The following is an 8,434-nucleotide window of genomic DNA, read 5'->3' as shown; positions in this document are numbered from 1 at the left end:
CATAGAAGTGGGACATAGAAGCATTGTCCTTTTGTAACAGACACTGTCTTCCAAGGTATGGGTGATTTAAATCTATTCTCCTCCAGACATCTTGGTGAAGAAATGCAAGACCAAGAGAAAAATAATATATTGAAATAATTTTGCATAGAATAACTTCACTGTTCTTGATACGGTATGTAAGGAGAATCTTAAGAGAGAAGATAAAAGTGCATTATTTTTTGGTTTCCTCTAAGCATCATGTTAGCAAAATATATCTTTGAGGTTAGACAATTCTGATTGAACCAACAAGTGATGGAGTACTTATTTTTGTGGGCACTTTAGACACAAGAAGTCTTTCAAGGTAAAAGAAAAAAATATAGCCAAATATTTGTGAGCACATCTTCTTGGACTGGAGACAAAGTTTTACATTAGATTTCTCAGCATTAACATAGATGTGGTTTCATGGCGACCAAATGCAAGAGGGAAAGTTAATGGACTCACTTGGCCAATTAAACAGCATGAAAGAAGAAAATGGCAAATAATATTTAATGAATTACTTTGAACAATTACTTTGACAGAAGAAAGAAGGAAAAATATAATTCAAAATCAATTGACTTCAAAGTATGAAGAAAGAGTAGTGAAGAGAGATTAGAGAAAATATAGAGGATTGTTTTCTCTCCAGTGGAGTAATGGTTTCTTGATCTTGTTTCTTCCATTCTATCCTCACAAGATACCAAGTGTGTCTCAGAACTGGATTATCCAGTTCAGACAGAAAACTCGTAGAAGAAAGATACTATTTGCAGCAGATGTAGGTGATTTATAACCTTAGACAATCTATTTAATTCTGTTCAAAATTCTCCCCTATCCCAAACTTCCCTCTTTGAACAGCTTTGCTTGCTTTTCCCAAGACTGCCATTCATTAGCTGATTAACATTTTGAGAGGTCATATTCATACTCTCTAGAGATTGCTGTTTGGTTGTGATTTTTGTGTGTTTTTGTTTCTTTTCGTGTTTTTTAACTGAATTTTAAAAGTTTGTGCAATTGTGTTACAATTAAATATATCCATCTAATTGTCCAATGCTCCTAGATCAGAGTCACTCCTTCCATCATTCTCAACCAATCCTTTCTCCAAGACTTATTTCCAATTTACCACTTCCTTTATCATATGTGTACATTGACTATTCTAGCTTTATTGCCCCTTGTTCATTTTTCATTCATTCTATGTCTTTAGTATATTTCCATTCTGGTTTCAACTTCCTTATAGTCATACTGTTAAACTGTCTATTAATACTTTGAAAGGTTTATATACATTCCATGGACTTTAAATCCTGCATATTTTTGAACTTATGTCAGCTTATATTTCCATAATTCATTCATCGGCAGCAACAATTTGCAAGACTGGAGACGTGAGGCACCTAAACATGTTTTATTCTCATCCATTTGGAAGATTAACCTTTAGTCAAAAAGAAAGTTAAAAAATGGCTTAGAATGTATTCCTAACTATGAATTTTTATAAATGGCTTTGTACAATGGTGTGATTCTTTTATTTTACATGGAATAATATTTTCTACTATCTATAAGTTTTGGAAATAGAAGAAAATTAAAATTTATACCTAGAGAGGAATAATATAGAAATAGAAGACAGATATTAGTTTTGTCATATCTCTGATGAGTACCCATATTCAAGACTTAAAGTCATTTCTTACTATGTTAGACAGAGAGAAAACATAAAATAACATATGATAAGGCAACTATTTGTGACTTTTTAAAATATACCTTATTAAATGATCAAATTTATTAGCTTACGTTTGGGTTTGATATTTAGGAGGCTGATCTATTTAACACATTTCTGGAAGGCCCTTACTGAAAAACACAAATTTTGGGTGATACTATTTCTACACTTTAATGAATGGTTGAACGTGTTTGGCAATAGTGCTGTGTAAATAATTCAACTCTATTGTAACTTGCTCTCTACACTTGAAAAATTTGTAAGTCACTAAGTATCATCAACTTGTCAAATGTTATTTTGGCGAATGTGATTTTTAAAAGTTTATTTGAAAAGGAATACACTTTCAGGAGATTAAATGTAGATTATCATTGGTTTGAGAGTGACATTTTTATAGCACAGAACCATGTTGTACTGAAGTTCCAGTGTTTTGAAGCACTCCTTAGTGCTTCAAATGTTTTTTTCTGAATTACATTTGACCTCTAAGGAAAGTTTTCCGGGCTTTGGTAGACCAATTATCGATCTATCCTTCCAGGAACTATTTTTTGGCCCACTTATATTGGAATAAAATCTTTCATTAATCATAGGGGAGGGGTATTAAAAATAATCTTATGACACTTTGTGAACTTGTTCACTCATATTGGCTGGTCATCTGTAAGTTGAATGTTTGAATTACAGTACTTTCTCTCAAATTTTGTGCTCATCCTTCATTTTAAGTTGCCTTGCATTTCACAATTGCTTACTGCTAATTCCTGGATCTCAAGGAAACATAGGAAATGAGAAATTGAGATGGGTCTTCAATTACTTTGTGTTGACATGTTGCATGGGCCTGGGTGAGAAGTATTGCCCTTGTTATCTGATGATGCAGGTAACTGGGACCTAGGATCCTAGGACCCATGGGTACTGCAGAAGAATAATACTTTCTGGACATCTTAGCAAAATTTGGGCATAATCAGTAGGAATTCTTCAGAAATACGGAGAAAGACAGTTTGGGACAAGCGAGTTAAAACAATAAACAGAACAGCAGACTAAAATCCATTATAGATTAGCGGAAAACATTGCTTTTTTTACCATGTGGATTCAGAAGACCAAGAACAGTTGGAATGTATCACAAGTTTATACTAAAGACATTGCATTGATACTTTTTATATTCTAATATATATTTTAAACATAATTATTTATATTCCAATTCTATTTATTGGAATAAATAAATATCAATTTATTTGTCAAATTATCAACTAATTCCAGTAAGTTTCACTGTGTGAAATATAAGATCAGCACATATAAATATAAAATATATAACTATATATAATATAAATAAAAGGCACACGTTTTGCATTGTTCTGTTGTAGTGACTGTATCAAAAGCAACTCTGTTTTAAAGTATTATTCCATTATCTCTACCTCAGTGTTTGATATAGTTAGACCTAAAGCTTTACTATTTGTAGATTTACAGCATGGAGGCAAGAGGAAACACTGTGATTAAAACATTATGAATTTAATGCCTAATAACGAGGAGAAACACATGGACTTCTCCTGCGACTATGAAAATATTTGGTGATAAAAAGGCAGTAGTGTAAGTTCCTGCCCAGTTGGATGGTAGATAGGCCAGGACATTAAGTAATCATGCATACTAACAATTTTTTCACCTTCTTGGCTTTAGCTGCTTTTGAAATGGAAGATATAATAAACAATTATAATTTGATAAAATACCTTCTAGTCTGAACAGTTCTGTTTGAACTGTTCAGCTCTCTATGATCCCTTGTAACCAAGATGAGTTTTGTTCCAGTAAGGCAATCTATGCTGTCAGTGTAAGATATTCTGGTTGGTCTGTTCCCACATGGAAGAAGGATAAACCCTCAGGTAGACATTTGTGCCAGTAACACCTCATTTGGGAAAATGTCAGCTGAAGAAGTTTAGAAGTAGCTCTTAAGCAACGCTTACTTTGAATCCATTAGGTCCACAAAGCTAATTCAGTTGGATAAATAAGTACTTGAAAAAGCCATCACCTTTGGACCTATCTATAAATAATTGAGAGTACGATCAAATTCCAAATAAAAAGACTTAAGATAGTCATTGACAAAAAAAATTTGCAAATGTGAGCAATCGACTGATCAATATAATTTTTTCCACTATTCACAGAATTTTAGGGAAATAAGATCGATAGCATTGTTAGGAACAATAAGGTTTCCTTGTTACAGGTAGGCACCCATAGATATAAGCCTGTATAAAGATTGCATCATTAACTACTTAAATTTAGAGGATACTACATGCTTCAGCAGTACGTATACTCAAATTACATTACAGAGGTTAACATGGCACTTGCACAAGGATAATATGAAAATTTGAGAAGTATTCCATATTTTTCACTCTTCAGATGCAAGAAATGAAAAACAGTTATTAAAAAGTTGATTACAAAATTACAAGTGTAACAATACAAGTAATTCATATAATTCAATTTAGTTTGATATCAGTGTATTAAATCTTCACCTCAGAAAAGCTTTTACATACCATAAACTTTACAAAACTTTTCAAATTAGACAACATTGTCATTTTATCCCAAAGAAAAATAATATTAAGACCTAGAAAAAAAAAGGAATCAAACTGTTTCTATATGGAATGCAATCGGAAAGGACACATTAATGACCCTATATATTATAAAATAATGTAGAATTCAAAGTATATCTAGGAGACAATAAAATAAATTATGAACATTATGCAAACATAGAATATAGAATATTTTAAAATATATTTTTTCAGACAAGCACCAGAAATCTTGTAGTTCCTGTACTACTCATTTCAACAGGTAAGTTAAAATTATTTCTGATTAAAAAATCACAAACACTGAAGAAATCATTATACATGAATACAAAAACTATTGAATACTTTTTGACATCCAATGCAGGCAATTCGCTTGGAAGAATTCCGCAGAATCCATGAATTTTTACAGTAAAATATTGGTGTTGCCGGGCACTGGTGGCTCATGCCTATAATCCTAGCTACACAGGAGACTGAGATCTGAGGATCATGGTTCAAAGCCAGCCTGAGAAGGAAAGTCTATGCTAATCTAATCTCCAATAAACCACTAGAAAACTGGAAGTGGAGCTCTGGCTCAAGTGGTAGAGTCCTCACCTTGAGTTGAAGAGCACAGGGATACCTCCCAGGCCCAGAGTTCAAGCCCCATGACCGACCAAAAAGAAAAAGATATTCCTCATATTTGGATTGTGAAAATATTTTGTAGGGACACAAAAGATGGACTCGCATTTTTGAAATTTAAGAAACTTAACCCGACCATTAGTATTTAGGTGAACAATTTGTACAGCCTTCCACAACTTCATAGACGTAGTGATACATAGTTATCCTTATGGCAATATCAAATGCAGTTTCTTCTATGTTGTTCTTCAGGCCTGGTTGTATATAATGGTTCAACAGAAGGAGATCCAGCGTATCTTTTCTATCTCAATTCTCAGCAGCAAGTTATAAGGGGGTCAAGAGGCCTTTAGTTTGGGCATTGGTATCTGTATCGTGATGAAATAAGAAAGAAATCATTCTGGTATTATTCCACGTATATGCACTCTGCAGGGGTGTTCAGTCATCTACAGTTATTGCATGTGCCGCTTGAGACACCAACTCACTGACAATGTCCACTGTAGGCTTCTCGATGAAGTGGCGTATACTCATCGTCATCCCTACTATTCACATGAGTGGCCTTTTGGGAAAGAAGTCTCCGCACTGTAGTAAGCTGAATATTTTTGGCAGCCCAATGAAGAAATTTGCTGGGATCCTTCTCCATTGCATTTGCATTTGATACCATTCCTTACTTTTTCATCTTTTTCCTCATATTCCTAAGAATTGCCTAACCAGATACTTCGAGTGCCCGTGGGAATGAGGTGTCCATGTATTTCCTAATAGTTCACATTGGTTTTACTGGTCAGAAATATCCGGTGAATTTTCTGCATCTGTTTATTCACCATGATTTATTTTCTATTTTTCCGATTTTTCAATTCGAAATTATTCTAATTGGAGAGTAAGGAATTGATGGAGAGCAGAGGAAAGATGTTCCTCCGTATTCAAATGTACACACTGAAAATGAGAACCAGTGATGTCTTCATGTGCAGCTTATTCTAAGAATGAGAAAATAGGAAATAATGCCTTCTATATAAATGATTTGGAAAATGGCAGAGCAAAAAATGAAATGATGCAACCAAAAATATAAAAGCAAAACAAATTAGGATAATTATGGGCAATCATATTATCTATGAGAACCTAGAAAGGGAGAGAGAAAGAGACAGATGTGCAATGACCTAGCTAGCCACAAAATCCATGCCTCTGATCAATTTATAGAGCAAACAAAATTTTAATTTTTAAAAAAGATGGAAATAGAATTTATGTATTTACTTGAAGTTAGTAAATACATTTTTAGTAGCCTACATAAAGAGACATACCTTTGACCAAATTATAGACAATAAACTAATTCCTTGATAATTCTAGTAACAGATCTGACTGAAATCAGTTAAATCATACTTTTGCTGCACAATGAAGGAGTAAGAAGGTAGTAAAGCAGCTAGAGAAGGCAGGGAGATTGTATCTGTGACAAAACTTTGTGGAAATTGATATTGAGGATTTCTTCCTGGTGATCCACTTGCACTGGAAGCATGATTCTGAACTATTGCTGGCTGATACTGAACTATTGATTTGATCATTATATTCTACAAGAAGAAAAATGAGAATTGATAGTTAAGGACTACTAATACATTTTGACCTTCTCAATAAGCACTTTCAATCATCAAAATCACATGAAGACAATAGACAGGCCTCCTTTTTAGATGAAAGGAAGTGTCTTTAAAAAAACAAGGAATGTATGTAGTCATGCAAAGGACTTCTATTTTACCAATGCCTCATACATTTTTCTAATGTTGGGTACCAATAAATAATGGATCTATTAGAATGCTCTTAAGGCTCATATGTTCAATAGTGAATTCTCTTACACTATATCATGGTATTTTTTGTGTATGGTCTTAAGAATAAATTTACATTACTAACTTGAATTTCTGACAAGACAGTATCATCACTGTACATCTTGCTTCTATACTCTCACTTTTAAATTACTATCTAAGTATGTGCATTAGATAACTCTAGAGGAAAAAGTAGAAGCCACACTGATGGCTTATGTCTTTAGTAGTAGTTAAGCAGAAAGATGAAATCTGAGGATTGTGGTTTGAAAGCAGACCAAGAAAAAAAAAAAGTCCATTAGATTCTGATTTGAAAGTAACCAGCAAATGGAGCTGTGGTACAAGCAGTAAAATGCTAGCCTTGAGATAACTGAAACAAAAAAATAAATTCTGGGACAAAGCCAGGCCCTGAGTTCAAGCCCTAGTATTAGCACCAAACAAATGAATTAATTAATAAGGTAATTAATTAATTAAAAATAAATGAAGTGGTCACATGTAGAGAGGCAGGTAAAATGTAACATGCGTGGTGATGGTTTATGTATTATTTTGTAATAAGGCATATTATCATTTGTCCTAATCACTAATACTTTATTTGAATTTTTTTGTACAATAAACCCTGAATTTAGCATGCATGTATATGTGTGTGTACATGTGTGAACATGTGTGTATGTGTATATGTGTGCGTGTGCTGTTGCAATGTTGCTTGCCAATGTGGACAGGGTGAGGCTGCAAAGAGCTAACTGTGTTGCGATGTTTTATTTATCAGTGTTCTGTCATGTCATTTCAGTGAAACCACCCTTCTGTAAATTTTATTTGTCTAATAATAATGCCATCATAATTAAAGCATTTACAACATTAAGTTAGATAAAGAGACCGTTTCAGCTCTTACTGTATGTTAGGTAAGAAGATACAGACATAATTAGGTAGTAAGTTATTGCTGTAAGATGATTGTCAGTACAAAATAGGTATTTGACCTCTTAAATTGGTTATATTTGTAAGATACACTCATGGAGTGATTTGGACCGACTTGACCAAACAGGTATTTCTCTCTGGGTATTCCTGTGAAACACAAGTTGGATAAACTCCGGATTTCTGTTGAAAATAACTTTCTTTGCAAGATCATATCTATTCTCACTAAGAGGTAATCAAACCCATATTACGTTTGAATATCCCATCTTATTGACTGAAAATAAGTATTGTGGATATGCTTGTTAGATATTCCTTTCAAAAACGAACAAACAAAAAGCATGTGTCATGTCTAGATTGTGGATGCGTTTGAAGGTGTTTTGTATATGCACAGGGATCTTTACTAATTGCTCTTTTGTGGGAGTAACTACGGCAACTAACAAATAAGGCTTTTTGAATATCTTTTCCAGTATACATAACATCCCAGAGCAAGTCTTACAATTTCATAAAATCTTTTGAATATTTTAGTATTATTTCAGTACATTGACTATAGTGCTAAAATTTCTGAAATAAATATTGCTAAGATCTGAAAATGTAAGTGGATATATAGGCTTTTTATGCGTCATTTTATGAAAACACAGTTTTTATGAAAGTAAATGGAATAGAATAAAAGAATGTAAGTGAATTGGGTAAGCTAATTATTAGTATAACTTTGTTTTCTATTAACAGTCCATTGAATGTACATGATGCAGTAAAATTATTTCCTTTGTGCCTCTAAACTTCAGTTAGTTTTAGAATCTTTATAGTTATGAGTGAACTTTTAGTATAAATAATGTTCTTTTAAAATGATTAGGAATAACCTTGTGTTTTGT

At 33.1% G+C, this 8,434-nt stretch overlaps 1 pseudogene; it reads left to right on the top strand.

Moving 5' to 3' along the window:
• The first annotated feature begins 3,974 nt into the window (after positions 1-3,974).
• LOC122114759 lies at positions 3,975-4,071 on the top strand (annotated as a pseudogene).
• Positions 4,072-8,434: the final 4,363 nt, after the last annotated feature.

Source organism: Dipodomys spectabilis, unplaced genomic scaffold (assembly GCF_019054845.1).
Source record: "Dipodomys spectabilis isolate Male_0828 unplaced genomic scaffold, ASM1905484v1 ptg000109l, whole genome shotgun sequence".
Classification (NCBI taxonomy): domain Eukaryota; kingdom Metazoa; phylum Chordata; class Mammalia; order Rodentia; family Heteromyidae; genus Dipodomys; species Dipodomys spectabilis.
Note: the sequence above shows the minus strand (reverse complement) of the source record. Positions and strands in the feature narration are given on the sequence as shown.